The 19,491-nt window shown below is 40.7% G+C and overlaps 1 pseudogene; it reads left to right on the top strand.

Annotated features, from left to right (window-relative positions):
- LOC137346299 (zinc finger protein 91-like) overlaps window positions 1-19,491 on the top strand; it is a 59,497-nt pseudogene that overhangs the window by 32,459 nt on the left and 7,547 nt on the right.

Here is a 19,491-nt window from a genome sequence, read left to right as displayed (position 1 = left end):
GTTTGTGCTGATTGTATCCCATAATATCCACACTAATGTTCAGGACTGAATATCCAGTGAGTGAAGGAGCAGAGTTTGTACAGATTGTATCCCATAATATCCAGACTAATGTTCAGGACTGAATATCCAGTGAGTGAAGGAGCAGAGTTTGTGCAGATTGTATCCCATAATATCCACACTAATGTTCAGGACTGAATATCCAGTGAGTGAAGGAGCAGAGTTTGTGCTGATTGTATCCCATAATATCCACACTAATGTTCAGGACTGAATATCCAGTGAGTGAAGGAGCAGAGTTTGTGCAGATTGTATCCCATAATATCCACACTAATGTTCAGGACTGAATATCCAGTGAGTGAAGGAGCAGAGTTTGTACAGATTGTATCCCATAATATCCAGACTAATGTTCAGGACTGAATATCCAGTGAGTGAAGGAGCAGAGTTTGTACAGATTGTATCCCATAATATCCTCACTAATGTTCAGGACTGAATTTCCAGTGAGTGAAGGAGCAGAGTTTGTACAGATTGTATCCCATAATATCTACACTATTGTTCAGGACTGAATATCCAGTGAGTGAAGGAGCAGAGTTTGTGCTGATTGTATCCCATAATATCCACACTAATGTTCAGGACTGAATATCCAGTGAGTGACGGAGCAGAGTTTGTGCAGATTGTATCCCATAATATCCAGACTAATGTTCAGGACTGAATATCCAGTGAGTGAAGGAGCAGAGTTTGTACAGATTGTATCCCATAATATCCTCACTAATGTTCAGGACTGAATTTCCAGTGAGTGAAGGAGCAGAGTTTGTACAGATTGTATCCCATAATATCTACACTATTGTTCAGGACTGAATATCCAGTGAGTGAAGGAGCAGAGTTTGTGCTGATTGTATCCCATAATATCCACACTAATGTTCAGGACTGAATATCCAGTGAGTGAAGGAGCAGAGTTTGTACAGATTGTATCCCATAATATCCACACTAATGTTCAGGACTGAATATCCAGTGAGTGACGGAGCAGAGTTTGTACAGATTGTATCCCATAATATCCATACTAATGATCAGGACTGAATATCCAGTGAGTGACGGAGCAGAGTTTGTACAGATTGTATCCCATAATATCCTCACTAATGTTCAGGACTGAATATCCAGTGAGTGACGGAGCAGAGTTTGTACAGATTGTATCCCATAATATCCTCACTAATGTTCAGGACTGAATATCCAGTGATTGACGGAGCAGAGTTTGTACAGATTGTATCCCATAATATCCAGACTAATGTTCAGGTCTGAACATCCAGTGAGTGACGGAGCAGAGTTTGTACAGATTGTATCCCATAATATCCTCACTAATGTTCACGACTGAATATACAGTGAGTGAAGGAGCAGAGTTTGGACAGATTGTATCCCATAATATCCTCACTAATGTTCAGGACTGAATATCCAGTGAGTGAAGGAGCAGAGTTTGTACAGATTGTATCCCATAATATCCTCACTAATGTTCAGGACTGAATATCCAGTGAGTGAAGGAGCAAAGTTTGTATAGATTGTATCCCATAATATCCTCACTAATGTTCAGGACTGAATATCCAGTGAGTGAAGGAGCAGAGTTTGTACAGATTGTATCCCATAATATCCACACTAATGTTCAGGACTGAATATCCAGTGAGTGAAGGAGCAGAGTTTGTACAGATTGTATCCCATAATATCCTCACTAATGTTCAGGACTGAATATCCAGTGAGTGAAGGAGCAGAGTTTGTACAGATTGTATCCCATAATATCCTCACTAATGTTCAGGACTGAATATCCAGTGAGTGACGGAGCAGAGTTTGTACAGATTGTATCCCATAATATCCTCACTAATGTTCAGGACTGAATATCCAGTGAGTAAAGGAGCAGAGTTTGGACAGATTGTATCCCATAATATCCTCACTAATGTTCAGGACTGAAAATCCAGTGAGTGACGGAGCAGAGTTTGTACAGATTGTATCCCATAATATCCACACTAATGTTCAGGACTGTATATCCAGTGAGTGACGGAGCAGAGTTTGTACAGATTGTATCCCATAATATCCACACTAATGTTCAGGACTGAATATCCAGTGAGTAAAGGAGCAGAGTTTGTGCAGATTGTATCCCATAATATCCTCACTAATGTTCAGGACTGAATATCCAGTGAGTGAAGGAGCAGAGTTTGTACAGATTGTATCCCATAATATCCACACTAATGTTCAGGACTGAATATCCAGTGAGTGACGGAGCAGAGTTTGTACAGATTGTATCCCATAATATCCACACTAATGATCAGGACTGAATATCCAGTGAGTGAAGGAGCAGAGTTTGTACAGATTGTATCCCATAATATCCTCACTAATGTTCAGGACTGAATATCCAGTGAGTAAATGAGCAGAGTTTGTCCAGATTGTATCCCATAATATCCACACTAATGTTCAAGACTGAATATCCAGTGAGTGAAGGAACAGAGTTTGTACAGATTTTATCCCAGAATATCCACACTAATGTTCAAGACTGAATATCCAGTGAGTGAAGGAACAGAGTTTGTACAGATTGTATCCCATAATATGCACACTAATGTTCAGGACTGAATATCCAGTGAGTGACGGAGCAGAGTTTGTACAAATTGTATCCCATAATATCCACACTAATGTTCAGGACTGAATATCCAGTGAGTAAAGGAGCAGAGTTTGTACAGATTCTATCCCATAATATCCACACTAATGTTCAGGACTGAATATCCAGTGAGTAAAGGAGCAGAGTTTGTACAGATTGTATCCCATAATATCCACACTAATATTCAGGACTGAATATCCAGTGAGTGAAGGAGCAGAGTTTGTACAGATTGTATCCCATAATATCCTCACTAATGTTCAGGACTGAATATCCAGTGAGTGACGGAGCAGAGTTTGTACAGATTGTATCCCATAATATCCACATTAATGTTCAGGACTGAATATCCAGTGAGTAAAGGAGCAGAGTTTGTACAGATTGTATCCCATAATATCCACACTAATGTTCAGGACTGAATATCCAGTGAGTGAAGGAGCAGAGTTTGTACAGATTGTATCCCATAATATCCACACTAATGTTCAGGACTGAATATCCAGTGAGTGAAGGAGCAGAGTTTGTACAGATTCTATCCCATAATATCCAGACTAATGTTCAGGACTGAATATCCAGTGAGTGAAGGCGCAGAGTTTGTACAGATTCTATCCCATAATATCCACACTAATGTTCAGGACTGAATATCCAATGAGTGACGGAGCAGAGTTTGTACAGATTGTATCCCATAATATCCACACTAATGTTCAGGACTGAATATCCAATGAGTGACGGAGCAGAGTTTGTACAGATTGTATCCCATAATATCCACACTAATGTTCAGGACTGAATATCCAGTGAGTGAAGGAGCAGAGTTTGTACAGATTGTATCCCATAATATCCACACTAATGTTCAGGACTGAATATCCAGTGAGTAAAGGAGCAGAGTTTGTACAGATTGAATCCCATAATATCCACACTAGTGTTCAGGACTGAATATCCAATGAGTGACGGAGCAGAGTTTGTACAGATTGTATCCCATAATATCCAGACTAATGTTCAGGACTGAATATCCAGTGAGTAAAGGAGCAGAGTTTGTACAGATTGTATCCCATAATATGCACACTAATGTTCAGGACTGAATATCCAGTGAGTAAAGGAGCAGAGTTTGTACAGATTGTATCCCATAATATCCACACTAATGTTCAGGACTGAATATCCAGTGAGTAAAGGAGCAGAGTTTGTACAGATTGTATCCCATAATATCCACACTAATGTTCAGGACTGAATATCCAGTGAGTGAAGGAGCAGAGTTTGTACAGATTGTATCCCATAATATCCTCACTAATGTTCAGGACTGAATATCCAGTGAGTGAAGGAGCAGAGTTTGTACAGATTGTATCCCATAATATCCTCACTAATGTTCAGGACTGAATATCCAGTGAGTGAAGGAGCAGAGTTTGTACAGATTGTATCCCATAATATCCACACTAATGTTCAGGACTGAATATCCAGTGAGTGAAGGAGCAGAGTTTGTACAGATTGTATCCCATAATATCCAGACTAATGTTCAGGACTGAATATCCAGTGAGTGAAGGAGCAGAGTTTGTACAGATTGTATCCCATAATATCCTCACTAATGTTCAGGACTGAATATCCAGTGAGTGAAGGAGCAGAGTTTGTACAGATTGTATCCCAGAATATCCTCACTAATGTTCAGGACTGAATATCCAGTGAGTGAAGGAGCAGAGTTTGTACAGATTGTATCCCATAATATCCACACTAATGTTCAGGACTGAATATCCAGTGAGTGAAGGAGCAGAGTTTGTACAGATTGTATCCCATAATATCCTCACTAATGTTCAGGACTGAATTTCCAGTGAGTGAAGGAGCAGAGTTTGTACAGATTGTATCCCATAATATCTACACTATTGTTCTGGACTGAATATCCAGTGAGTGACGGAGCAGAGTTTGTGCTGATTGTATCCCATAATATCCTCACTAATGTTCAGGACTGAATATCCAGTGAGTGAAGGAGCAGAGTTTGTACAGATTGTATCCCATAATATCCTCACTAATGTTCAGGACTGAATTTCCAGTGAGTGAAGGAGCAGAGTTTGTACAGATTGTATCCCATAATATCTACACTATTGTTCTGGACTGAATATCCAGTGAGTGACGGAGCAGAGTTTGTGCTGATTGTATCCCATAATATCCACACTAATGTTCAGGACTGAATATCCAGTGAGTGAAGGAGCAGAGTTTGTGCAGATTGTATCCCATAATATCCACACTAATGTTCAGGACTGAATATCCAGTGAGTGAAGGAGCAGAGTTTGTACAGATTGTATCCCATAATATCCACACTAATGTTCAGGACTGAATATCCAGTGAGTGACGGAGCAGAGTTTGTACAGATTGTATCCCATAATATCCACACTAATGATCAGGACTGAATATCCAGTGAGTGACGGAGCAGAGTTTGTACAGATTGTATCCCATAATATCCTCACTAATGTTCAGGACTGAATATCCAGTGAGTAAAGGAGCAGAGTTTGTACAGATTATATCCCATAATATCCTCACTAATGTTCAGGACTGAATATCCAGTGAGTGAAGGAGCAGAGTTTGTACAGATTGTATCCCATAATATCCACACTAATGTTCAGGACTGAATATCCAGTGAGTAAAGGAGCAGAGTTTGTACAGATTGTATCCCATAATATCCTCACTAATGTTCAGGACTGAATATCCAGTGAGTGACGGAGCAGAGTTTGTACAGATTGTATCCCATAATATCCTCACTAATGTTCAGGACTGAATATCCAGTGAGTAAAGGAGCAGAGTTTGTACAGATTGTATCCCATAATATCCACACTAATGTTCAGGTCTGAACATCCAGTGAGTGACGGAGCAGAGTTTGTACAGATTGTATCCCATAATATCCTCACTAATGTTCAGGACTGAATATCCAGTGAGTGAAGGAGCAGAGTTTGGACAGATTGTATCCCATAATATCCTCACTAATGTTCAGGACTGAATATCCAGTGAGTGAAGGAGCAGAGTTTGTACAGATTGTATCCCATAATATCCTCACTAATGTTCAGGACTGAATATCCAGTGAGTGAAGGAGCAAAGTCTGTATAGATTGTATCCCATAATATCCTCACTAATGTTCAGGACTGAATATCCAGTGAGTGAAGGAGCAGAGTTTGTACAGATTGTATCCCATAATATCCAGACTAATGTTCAGGACTGAATATCCAGTGAGTGAAGGAGCAGAGTTTGTACAGATTGTATCCCATAATATCCAGACTAATGTTCAGGACTGAATATCCAGTGAGTGACGGAGCAGAGTTTGTACAGATTGTATCCCATAATATCCAGACTAATGTTCAGGACTGAATATCCAGTGAGTGAAGGAGCAGAGTTTGTACAGATTGTATTCCATAATATCCAGACTAATGTTCAGGACTGAATATCCAGTGAGTGAAGGAGCAGAGTTTGTACAGATTGTATCCCATAATATCTACACTATTGTTCAGGACTGAATATACAGTGAGTGAAGGAGCAGAGTTTGTGCAGATTGTATCCCATAATATCCACACTAATGTTCAGGACTGAATATCCAGTGAGTGAAGGAGCAGAGTTTGTACAGATTGTATCCCATAATATCTACACTATTGTTCTGGACTGAATATCCAGTGAGTGAAGGAGCAGAGTTTGTGCAGATTGTATCCCATAATATCCACACTAATGTTCAGGACTGAATATCCAGTGAGTGAAGGAGCAGAGTTTGTACAGATTGTATCCCATAATATCCAGACTAATGTTCAGGACTGAATATCCAGTGAGTGAAGGAGCAGAGTTTGTACAGATTGTATCCCATAATATCTACACTATTGTTCAGGACTGAATATCCAGTGAGTGAAGGAGCAGAGTTTGTACAGATTGTATCCCATAATATCCTCACTAATGTTCAGGACTGAATTTCCAGTGAGTGAAGGAGCAGAGTTTGTACAGATTGTATCCCATAATATCCACACTAATGTTCAGGACTGAATATCCAGTGAGTAAAGGAGCAGAGTTTGTACAGATTGTATCCCATAATATCTACACTAATGTTCAGGACTGAATATCCAGTGAGTGAAGGAGCAGAGTTTGTGCTGATTGTATCCCATAATATCCACACTAATGTTCAGGACTGAATATCCAGTGAGTGACGGAGCAGAGTTTGTGCTGATTGTATCCCATAATATCCTCACTAATGTTCAGGACTGAATATCCAGTGAGTGAAGGAGCAAAGTTTGTACAGATTGTATCCCATAATATCCAGACTAATGTTCAGGACTGAATATCCAGTGAGTGAAGGAGCAGAGTTTGTACAGATTGTATCCCATAATATCCAGACTAATGTTCAGGACTGAATATCCAGTGAGTGACGGAGCAGAGTTTGTACAGATTGTATCCCATAATATCCACACTAATGATCAGGACTGAATATCCAGTGAGTAAAGGAGCAGAGTTTGTGCAGATTGTATCCCATAATATCCACACTAATGTTCAGGACTGAATATCCAGTGAGTAAAGGAGCAGAGTTTGTGCAGATTGTATCCCATAATATCCACACTAATGTTCAGGACTGAATATCCAGTGAGTGAAGGAGCAGAGTTTGTACAGATTGTATCCCATAATATCCACACTAATGTTCAGGACTGAATATCCAGTGAGTGAAGGAGCAGAGTTTGTACAGATTGTATCCCATAATATCCAGACTAATGTTCAGGACTGAATATCCAGTGAGTGAAGGAGCAGAGTTTGTACAGATTGTATCCCATAATATCTACACTATTGTTCAGGACTGAATATCCAGTGAGTGAAGGAGCAGAGTTTGTGCAGATTGTATCCCATAATATCCACACTAATGTTCAGGACTGAATATCCAGTGAGTGAAGGAGCAGAGTTTGTACAGATTGTATCCCATAATATCTACACTATTGTTCAGGACTGAATATCCAGTGAGTGAAGGAGCAGAGTTTGTGCAGATTGTATCCCATAATATCCACACTAATGTTCAGGACTGAATATCCAGTGAGTGAAGGAGCAGAGTTTGTACAGATTGTATCCCATAATATCCAGACTAATGTTCAGGACTGAATATCCAGTGAGTGAAGGAGCAGAGTTTGTACAGATTGTATCCCATAATATCTACACTATTGTTCAGGACTGAATATCCAGTGAGTGAAGGAGCAGAGTTTGTGCTGATTGTATCCCATAATATCCACACTAATGTTCAGGACTGAATATCCAGTGAGTGAAGGAGCAGAGTTTGTGCAGGTTGTATCCCATAATATCCAGACTAATGTTCAGGACTGAATATCCAGTGAGTGAAGGAGCAGAGTTTGTACAGATTGTATCCCATAATATCTACACTATTGTTCAGGACTGAATATCCAGTGAGTGAAGGAGCAGAGTTTGTGCTGATTGTATCCCATAATATCCACACTAATGTTCAGGACTGAATATCCAGTGAGTGAAGGAGCAGAGTTTGTGCAGGTTGTATCCCATAATATCCACACTAATGTTCAGGACTGAATATCCAGTGAGTGAAGGAGCAGAGTTTGTGCAGATTGTATCCCATAATATCCACACTAATGTTCAGGACTGAATATCCAGTGAGTGAAGGAGCAGAGTTTGTACAGATTGTATCCCATAATATCCAGACTAATGTTCAGGACTGAATATCCAGTGAGTGAAGGAGCAGAGTTTGTACAGATTGTATCCCATAATATCCTCACTAATGTTCAGGACTGAATTTCCAGTGAGTGAAGGAGCAGAGTTTGTACAGATTGTATCCCATAATATCTACACTATTGTTCAGGACTGAATATCCAGTGAGTGAAGGAGCAGAGTTTGTGCTGATTGTGTCCCATAATATCCACACTAATGTTCAGGACTGAATATCCAGTGAGTGACGGAGCAGAGTTTGTGCAGATTGTATCCCATAATATCCAGACTAATGTTCAGGACTGAATATCCAGTGAGTGAAGGAGCAGAGTTTGTACAGATTGTATCCCATAATATCCTCACTAATGTTCAGGACTGAATTTCCAGTGAGTGAAGGAGCAGAGTTTGTACAGATTGTATCCCATAATATCTACACTATTGTTCAGGACTGAATATCCAGTGAGTGAAGAAGCAGAGTTTGTGCTGATTGTATCCCATAATATCCACACTAATGTTCAGGACTGAATATCCAGTGAGTGACGGAGCAGAGTTTGTGCAGATTGTATCCCATAATATCCACACTAATGTTCAGGACTGAATATCCAGTGAGTGAAGGAGCAGAGTTTGTACAGATTGTATCCCATAATATCCACACTAATGTTCAGGACTGAATATCCAGTGAGTGAAGGAGCAGAGTTTGTGCAGATTGTATCCCATAATATCCACACTAATGTTCAGGACTGAATATCCAGTGAGTGAAGGAGCAGAGTTTGTACAGATTGTATCCCATAATATCCACACTAATGTTCAGGACTGAATATCCAGTGAGTGACGGAGCAGAGTTTGTACAGATTGTATCCCATAATATCCACACTAATGATCAGGACTGAATATCCAGTGAGTGACGGAGCAGAGTTTGTACAGATTGTATCCCATAATATCCTCACTAATGTTCAGGACTGAATATCCAGTGAGTGACGGAGCAGAGTTTGTACAGATTGTATCCCATAATATCCTCACTAATGTTCAGGACTGAATATCCAGTGAGTGACGGAGCAGAGTTTGTACAGATTGTATCCCATAATATCCAGACTAATGTTCAGGTCTGAACATCCAGTGAGTGACGGAGCAGAGTTTGTACAGATTGTATCCCATAATATCCTCACTAATGTTCACGACTGAATATCCAGTGAGTGAAGGAGCAGAGTTTGTACAGATTGTATCCCATAATATCCTCACTAATGTTCAGGACTGAATATCCAGTGAGTGAAGGAGCAAAGTTTGTATAGATTGTATCCCATAATATCCTCACTAATGTTCAGGACTGAATATCCAGTGAGTGAAGGAGCAGAGTTTGTACAGATTGTATCCCATAATATCCACACTAATGTTCAGGACTGAATATCCAGTGAGTGACGGAGCAGAGTTTGTACAGATTGTATCCCATAATATCCTCACTAATGTTCAGGACTGAATATCCAGTGAGTGAAGGAGCAGAGTTTGTACAGATTGTATCCCATAATATCCTCACTAATGTTCAGGACTGAATATCCAGTGAGTGAAGGAGCAGAGTTTGTACAGATTGTATCCCATAATATCCAGACTAATGTTCAGGACTGAATATCCAGTGAGTGAAGGAGCAGAGTTTGTACAGATTGTATCCCATAATATCCAGACTAATGTTCAGGACTGAATATCCAGTGAGTGAAGGAGCAGAGTTTGTACAGATTGTATCCCATAATATCCTCACTAATGTTCAGGACTGAATATCCAGTGAGTGAAGGAGCAGAGTTTGTACAGATTGTATCCCATAATATCCTCACTAATGTTCAGGACTGAATATCCAGTGAGTGACGGAGCAGAGTTTGTACAGATTGTATCCCATAATATCCTCACTAATGTTCAGGACTGAATATCCAGTGAGTAAAGGAGCAGAGTTTGGACAGATTGTATCCCATAATATCCTCACTAATGTTCAGGACTGAAAATCCAGTGAGTGACGGAGCAGAGTTTGTACAGATTGTATCCCATAATATCCACACTAATGTTCAGGACTGTATATCCAGTGAGTGACGGAGCAGAGTTTGTACAGATTGTATCCCATAATATCCACACTAATGTTCAGGACTGAATATCCAGTGAGTAAAGGAGCAGAGTTTGTACAGATTGTATCCCATAATATCCTCACTAATGTTCAGGACTGAATATCCAGTGAGTGAAGGAGCAGAGTTTGTACAGATTGTATCCCATAATATCCACACTAATGTTCAGGACTGAATATCCAGTGAGTGACGGAGCAGAGTTTGTACAGATTGTATCCCATAATATCCACACTAATGTTCAGGACTGAATATCCAGTGAGTGAAGGAGCAGAGTTTGTACAGATTGTATCCCATAATATCCTCACTAATGTTCAGGACTGAATTTCCAGTGAGTGAAGGAGCAGAGTTTGTACAGATTGTATCCCATAATATCCACACTAATGTTCAGGACTGAATATCCAGTGAGTAAAGGAGCAGAGTTTGTACAGATTGTATCCCATAATATCTACACTATTGTTCAGGACTGAATATCCAGTGATTAAAGGAGCAGCGTTTGTACAGATTGTATCCCATAATATCCACACTAATGTTCAGGACTGAATATCCAGTGAGTGAAGGAGCAGAGTTTGTGCTGATTGTATCCCATAATATCCACACTAATGTTCAGGACTGAATATCCAGTGAGTGACGGAGCAGAGTTTGTGCTGATTGTATCCCATAATATCCTCACTAATGTTCAGGACTGAATATCCAGTGAGTGAAGGAGCAAAGTTTGTACAGATTGTATCCCATAATATCCAGACTAATGTTCAGGACTGAATATCCAGTGAGTGAAGGAGCAGAGTTTGTACAGATTGTATCCCATAATATCCAGACTAATGTTCAGGACTGAATATCCAGTGAGTGACGGAGCAGAGTTTGTACAGATTGTATCCCATAATATCCACACTAATGTTCAGGACTGAATATCCAGTGAGTGACGGAGCAGAGTTTGTACAGATTGTATCCCATAATATCCACACTAATGATCAGGACTGAATATCCAGTGAGTAAAGGAGCAGAGTTTGTGCAGATTGTATCCCATAATATCCACACTAATGTTCAGGACTGAATATCCAGTGAGTAAAGGAGCAGAGTTTGTACAGATTGTATCCCATAATATCCAGACTAATGTTCAGGACTGAATATCCAGTGAGTGAAGGAGCAGAGTTTGTACAGATTGTATCCCATAATATCCACACTAATGTTCAGGACTGAATATCCAGTGAGTGAAGGAGCAGAGTTTGTACAGATTGTATCCCATAATATCCAGACTAATGTTCAGGACTGAATATCCAGTGAGTGAAGGAGCAGAGTTTGTACAGATTGTATCCCATAATATCTACACTATTGTTCAGGACTGAATATCCAGTGAGTGAAGGAGCAGAGTTTGTGCAGATTGTATCCCATAATATCCACACTAATGTTCAGGACTGAATATCCAGTGAGTGAAGGAGCAGAGTTTGTACAGATTGTATCCCATAATATCTACACTATTGTTCAGGACTGAATATCCAGTGAGTGAAGGAGCAGAGTTTGTGCAGATTGTATCCCATAATATCCACACTAATGTTCAGGACTGAATATCCAGTGAGTGAAGGAGCAGAGTTTGTACAGATTGTATCCCATAATATCCAGACTAATGTTCAGGACTGAATATCCAGTGAGTGAAGGAGCAGAGTTTGTACAGATTGTATCCCATAATATCTACACTATTGTTCAGGACTGAATATCCAGTGAGTGAAGGAGCAGAGTTTGTGCTGATTGTATCCCATAATATCCACACTAATGTTCAGGACTGAATATCCAGTGAGTGAAGGAGCAGAGTTTGTGCAGGTTGTATCCCATAATATCCAGACTAATGTTCAGGACTGAATATCCAGTGAGTGAAGGAGCAGAGTTTGTACAGATTGTATCCCATAATATCCAGACTAATGTTCAGGACTGAATATCCAGTGAGTGAAGGAGCAGAGTTTGTACAGATTGTATCCCATAATATCTACACTATTGTTCAGGACTGAATATCCAGTGAGTGAAGGAGCAGAGTTTGTGCTGATTGTATCCCATAATATCCACACTAATGTTCAGGACTGAATATCCAGTGAGTGAAGGAGCAGAGTTTGTACAGATTGTATCCCATAATATCCACACTAATGTTCAGGACTGAATATCCAGTGAGTGAAGGAGCAGAGTTTGTGCAGATTGTATCCCATAATATCCACACTAATGTTCAGGACTGAATATCCAGTGAGTGAAGGAGCAGAGTTTGTACAGATTGTATCCCATAATATCCAGACTAATGTTCAGGACTGAATATCCAGTGAGTGAAGGAGCAGAGTTTGTACAGATTGTATCCCATAATATCCTCACTAATGTTCAGGACTGAATTTCCAGTGAGTGAAGGAGCAGAGTTTGTACAGATTGTATCCCATAATATCTACACTATTGTTCAGGACTGAATATCCAGTGAGTGAAGGAGCAGAGTTTGTGCTGATTGTGTCCCATAATATCCACACTAATGTTCAGGACTGAATATCCAGTGAGTGACGGAGCAGAGTTTGTGCAGATTGTATCCCATAATATCCAGACTAATGTTCAGGACTGAATATCCAGTGAGTGAAGGAGCAGAGTTTGTACAGATTGTATCCCATAATATCCTCACTAATGTTCAGGACTGAATTTCCAGTGAGTGAAGGAGCAGAGTTTGTACAGATTGTATCCCATAATATCTACACTATTGTTCAGGACTGAATATCCAGTGAGTGAAGAAGCAGAGTTTGTGCTGATTGTATCCCATAATATCCACACTAATGTTCAGGACTGAATATCCAGTGAGTGACGGAGCAGAGTTTGTGCAGATTGTATCCCATAATATCCACACTAATGTTCAGGACTGAATATCCAGTGAGTGAAGGAGCAGAGTTTGTACAGATTGTATCCCATAATATCCACACTAATGTTCAGGACTGAATATCCAGTGAGTGAAGGAGCAGAGTTTGTGCAGATTGTATCCCATAATATCCACACTAATGTTCAGGACTGAATATCCAGTGAGTGAAGGAGCAGAGTTTGTACAGATTGTATCCCATAATATCCACACTAATGTTCAGGACTGAATATCCAGTGAGTGACGGAGCAGAGTTTGTACAGATTGTATCCCATAATATCCACACTAATGATCAGGACTGAATATCCAGTGAGTGACGGAGCAGAGTTTGTACAGATTGTATCCCATAATATCCTCACTAATGTTCAGGACTGAATATCCAGTGAGTGACGGAGCAGAGTTTGTACAGATTGTATCCCATAATATCCTCACTAATGTTCAGGACTGAATATCCAGTGAGTGACGGAGCAGAGTTTGTACAGATTGTATCCCATAATATCCAGACTAATGTTCAGGTCTGAACATCCAGTGAGTGACGGAGCAGAGTTTGTACAGATTGTATCCCATAATATCCTCACTAATGTTCACGACTGAATATCCAGTGAGTGAAGGAGCAGAGTTTGTACAGATTGTATCCCATAATATCCTCACTAATGTTCAGGACTGAATATCCAGTGAGTGAAGGAGCAAAGTTTGTATAGATTGTATCCCATAATATCCTCACTAATGTTCAGGACTGAATATCCAGTGAGTGAAGGAGCAGAGTTTGTACAGATTGTATCCCATAATATCCACACTAATGTTCAGGACTGAATATCCAGTGAGTGAAGGAGCAGAGTTTGTACAGATTGTATCCCATAATATCCAGACTAATGTTCAGGACTGAATATCCAGTGAGTGAAGGAGCAGAGTTTGTACAGATTGTATCCCATAATATCCTCACTAATGTTCAGGACTGAATATCCAGTGAGTGAAGGAGCAGAGTTTGTACAGATTGTATCCCATAATATCCTCACTAATGTTCAGGACTGAATATCCAGTGAGTGACGGAGCAGAGTTTGTACAGATTGTATCCCATAATATCCTCACTAATGTTCAGGACTGAATATCCAGTGAGTAAAGGAGCAGAGTTTGGACAGATTGTATCCCATAATATCCTCACTAATGTTCAGGACTGAAAATCCAGTGAGTGACGGAGCAGAGTTTGTACAGATTGTATCCCATAATATCCACACTAATGTTCAGGACTGTATATCCAGTGAGTGACGGAGCAGAGTTTGTACAGATTGTATCCCATAATATCCACACTAATGTTCAGGACTGAATATCCAGTGAGTAAAGGAGCAGAGTTTGTACAGATTGTATCCCATAATATCCTCACTAATGTTCAGGACTGAATATCCAGTGAGTGAAGGAGCAGAGTTTGTACAGATTGTATCCCATAATATCCACACTAATGTTCAGGACTGAATATCCAGTGAGTGACGGAGCAGAGTTTGTACAGATTGTATCCCATAATATCCACACTAATGATCAGGACTGAATATCCAGTGAGTGAAGGAGCAGAGTTTGTACAGATTGTATCCCATAATATCCTCACTAATGTTCAGGACTGAATATCCAGTGAGTAAATGAGCAGAGTTTGTCCAGATTGTATCCCATAATATCCACACTAATGTTCAGGACTGAATATCCAGTGAGTGAAGGAACAGAGTTTGTCCAGATTGTATCCCATAATATCCTCACTAATGTTCAGGACTGAATATCCAGTGAGTGAAGGAACAGAGTTTGTACAGATTGTATCCCATAATATGCACACTAATGTTCAGGACTGAATATCCAGTGAGTGACGGAGCAGAGTTTGTACAAATTGTATCCCATAATATCCACACTAATGTTCAGGACTGAATATCCAGTGAGTAAAGGAGCAGAGTTTGTACAGATTCTATCCCATAATATCCACACTAATGTTCAGGACTGAATATCCAGTGAGTAAAGGAGCAGGGTTTGTACAGATTGTATCCCATAATATCCTCACTAATGTTCAGGACTGAATATCCAGTGAGTGAAGGAGCAGAGTTTGTACAAATTGTATCCCATAATATCCACACTAATGTTCAGGACTGAATATCCAGTGAGTAAAGGAGCAGAGTTTGTACAGATTGTATCCCATAATATCCACACTAATATTCAGGACTGAATATCCAGTGAGTGAAGGAGCAGAGTTTGTACAGATTGTATCCCATAATATCCTCACTAATGTTCAGGACTGAATATCCAGTGAGTAAAGGAGCAGAGTTTGTACAGATTGTATCCCATAATATCCACACTAATGTTCAGGACTGAATATCCAGTGAGTAAAGGAGCAGAGTTTGTACAGATTGTATCCCATAATATCCTCACTAATGTTCAGGACTGAATATCCAGTGAGTAAAGGAGCAGAGTTTGTACAGATTGTATCCCATAATATCCACACTAATATTCAGGACTGAATATCCAGTGAGTGAAGGAGCAGAGTTTGTACAGATTGTATCCCATAATATCCTCACTAATGTTCAGGACTGAATATCCAGTGAGTAAAGGAGCAGAGTTTGTACAGATTGTATCCCATAATATCCACACTAATGTTCAGGACTGAATATCCAGTGAGTGACGGAGCAGAGTTTATGCAGATTGTATCCCATAATATCCACACTAATGTTCAGGACTGAATATCCAGTGAGTGACGGAGCAGGGTTTGTACAGATTGTATCCCATAATATCCACACTAATGTTCAGGACTGAATATCCAGTGAGTGAAGGAGCAGAGTTTGTACAGATTGTATCCCATAATATCCACACTAATGTTCGGGACTGAGCTTCATTTCTTTTTGATTTAAAATGTTGTTTGTTCACATTCTGTTCACAGGCTGCTTTGCTTTAACTCAGTGATAGAGAAAGCTGGGAACCAGGGTTTGGAGAGAGTGGGAGGGAAGGATGGGGAGGACAGAGTCCTGGGGCAGTGGAGACTGAGAGCAAGAGAAAGAGGGAGCGAGATTAGGGACTCGGAGGTGAGAGCGGGCGCGAGACCATGGACCCGGTGGGGGAGGGGTGGAGGTTACGAGTTATGTGCGTGGGCGGAAAGAGAGAGCGAGAGCATGCGAGCATGGGACCCCCGTGGTGGGCTGTGGGTGGTGTGGGAAGAGAGAAGGCGTGGAGAGAGCATGGACCCTGAGGGAGAAGGGACATCTTGGAGGTGATAGTGGGACTAGAGAGTGAAGGGAACTGTGCGGTGCTCTTGGTATTAGTGAATTGGGATTCGGGGGAGTGGGGGAGAGCAGGAACCTCAGGGTGGGGTGTGGTGGAAAGAGTGAAAGAACAGACCCCGGAAGAGAGAGAACAGGAATCCAGTGGGAGGTTGGGAGAGAACTAGAGAGTGCCGGGATCTTGTGTGAGAGAGGAGAGAGAGCAAGGGAGAGGGCATGGATCCAGAGACAGAGAGAGAAAGCATCAGGGAAGAGAGCAGGGGCGCAGTGAGAGAGAGAGAGAGAAAACAGGGACCCGAGTGCTGAGTGAGGGGGAGAGATTGGGTGGAGAGTGCACAGATAGTACCGCTTGATATTGGGAGGGGCAAGCTCGTTCAAGCCAATTCTGGCACCATAATATAGGAAGGATGTGATGGCATGGGTGAGGATGCTGAATTGATTCACCACATTGGTCCCAGGGATGAGAGACTTCAGTTATGTGGATTGGCTGGAGAAGCTGTTCCCACAGGGAAGAGAAGGTTGAGAGGAGATTTGATCGAGGTGTTCAAAATCATGAGGAGTCTAGACAGAGGAGATAGAGAGAAACTATTCTCGTTGGTGGAAGGGTCGAGAACCAGAGGACATTGATTTAAGCTGATTGGCAAAAGAAGAAAAACTTTCGCAGTGAGGGTTTATGATCTGGAATGCACTGCTTTAGAGTGTGGTGGAGGCAGATACAATCATGGCTTTCAAAACAGAACTGGTTAATTATTTAAAAAGAAAAAGTTGCAGGGCTACAGGTGGGACAGAGAGCAGACACAGACACGATGGGTCGAATGGCCTCTTTCTGTTGTTACAGAAGGTTTTATTTTTGTGCTAAAATGTTAGACTCCTTTGTGCTTTAAAAAGGACACCTGCAAATAGCTGGAATTTTTTGGATGTTGACTTTTGTATGCAAGAATAGGAGAAGCGAGCCGTTTCAAGGAAACAGCAAGAGGTTTTGACCTCCTTTGAGTGACAGAGGAGACACTGTGTCTGGACATGTGACCGTGTTCAGGAGGGTTTTTTTCATTTTGGACTTTTAAAACCAGTGTGTTGGACAAAGAGCAGGCATTTTTGAAACTTAGATCAGACTTGCCTGGAGTCTGGAGGAAAATGACCTCTCTCTGTTCAGGAGATTTGCATCTCTTGAAAAAAAGAAATCCTGTATTTGAAAGGTGGCATATTCCTATTGCCTCTTGTCTCTGAAGAATCCCTGCATCCAGAGTGCTTCCTGTTACCTCCTGTGTTTTGGGAAATCCTGGAATCTGAACAAAGCTTCTTTTGCTGCGTTGCTGCAGTGAGTCCTGAACAGACCGGTTGCTGCAACCCTGCTGAAAGACCTGTGTGACGCCTGCTTTAGTCTTATTTCCTTGAATGCCTCCCCATCAAATGCTGTTCATCAACCTTGCCTGGAGAGACTTCAGATGGCGTCCGTCTATTCGACTCTGGGACACCTCACTGTACTGAAAAGATCGTACCAGAACGCGATAAACTCAATCCTTTTTACTATTCCTTCTATTCCTAAGAAACAGGTGTAAACCAAAATCCTTTTTCCCCATTTAACTGTTTTTTTAAAGATTTTAAAAAAAAATTTGTTCTTGGGATGCGGGTGTCGCTGGCTGAGACAGCATTCATTGCTGATCCCGAATAGCCCTTGAACTGAGTGGCTTGCCAGGCCATTTCAGAGGGCATTTAAGAGTTAACCACATTGCTGTGGGTGTGGAGTCACATTTAGGCCAGACCAGGTAAGGACGGCAGATTTCCTTTCCTAAAGGACATTAGTGAACCTGATGGGTTTTTACAACATTTAACAATCGTTTCATGGTGACCGTTACACTAGCTTTTAATTATAGATTTGTAGCAATTGATTTCAAATTTCACCATCTGCCGTGGTGGGAATGGAACCCATGTCCCCAGAGCATTAGCCTGGGCCTCTGGATTATTCATCCAGATACATTACCACTACACCACCACCTCCACCTGAGGATGTTTGTGTGTTTGCATGAGGGCTAAGCAACTAAGGAGCTTTTCACATAAACAGGTTTATCTCATTAGTAGTTGAGACTTATCATTTATTTTCTAATAAATAATTGATGTTGTTGTTTTAAGAAACCTGGTTTGCTGTGCATTATTCTGGGGGACAAATAAAGTGTTTAATTTGGCTGTTCTTTGGGAGATGGGAAACTTTATTTGATAGGCTATGACCTGTGGAGTAGTGGGACTGAATTAACAGTGTAGCTGCCTTGGTTGTAACATATTAAGTGGGGGCTCTTGTGGGATCAAAATCCAACACTGATGACATTAATTGTGAAGGGAGTAATGATTGAAAGATAAAAAATAAAGGAACCAGGTTTCTTGTATAATAGGATAAAGTCTACATCATCGGAATGGCATTCGCAGCTGCAGCAGCTTTTCTGGGAAGGGAGAATGTGTCCCTCAGTGACTTGAAAAGTTTAACTAAGATTAAACTAAAAGATTTGGCAGCACAATTGGGGTTAGAATTGAAATCAGCTTCTGAAGAAGCAGAAATAATTAACATGATAGCCCAACATTTGAAACTGGAAGAAGAAGAAGACGGTAAGTCAGAGAGTGATGCAGTTGAATTGCCTAAAATTCAGTTAGAAATGAAAAAACTTGAGGCTGACAAAGAATTAGGAAAACTTGAATTGGAAAAGAGGAAAGGGAGAAAGAGCATTTCAGAGAGAAAGTGAAAGAGAAGATGGGGAATTGAAATTAAGAGAAATGGAACTAAGATAAAAGGGTAGTCTTGACTCCAGGGAAATTTCTGGTAAGGATGAATCTGAATGCAGCCCAGCAAAATGCTGTTTAAACTTGTATCTGGTTTTTACAGCTGCTGTTAAAGCTACAGTTCTCCTTACGTTTGAGGAAAGGGACGTAGAGGCATTTTTCATTTCTTTTGAAAAAAATAGCCAAACAATTGAAATGGCCAAAGGAAAGCTGGACACTGCTTAT

Source organism: Heterodontus francisci, chromosome 29 (assembly GCF_036365525.1).
Source record: "Heterodontus francisci isolate sHetFra1 chromosome 29, sHetFra1.hap1, whole genome shotgun sequence".
Lineage (NCBI taxonomy): Eukaryota > Metazoa > Chordata > Chondrichthyes > Heterodontiformes > Heterodontidae > Heterodontus > Heterodontus francisci.
The sequence above is the reverse complement of the archived record's forward strand: the minus strand, read 5'-3'. Positions and strand labels throughout refer to the sequence as shown.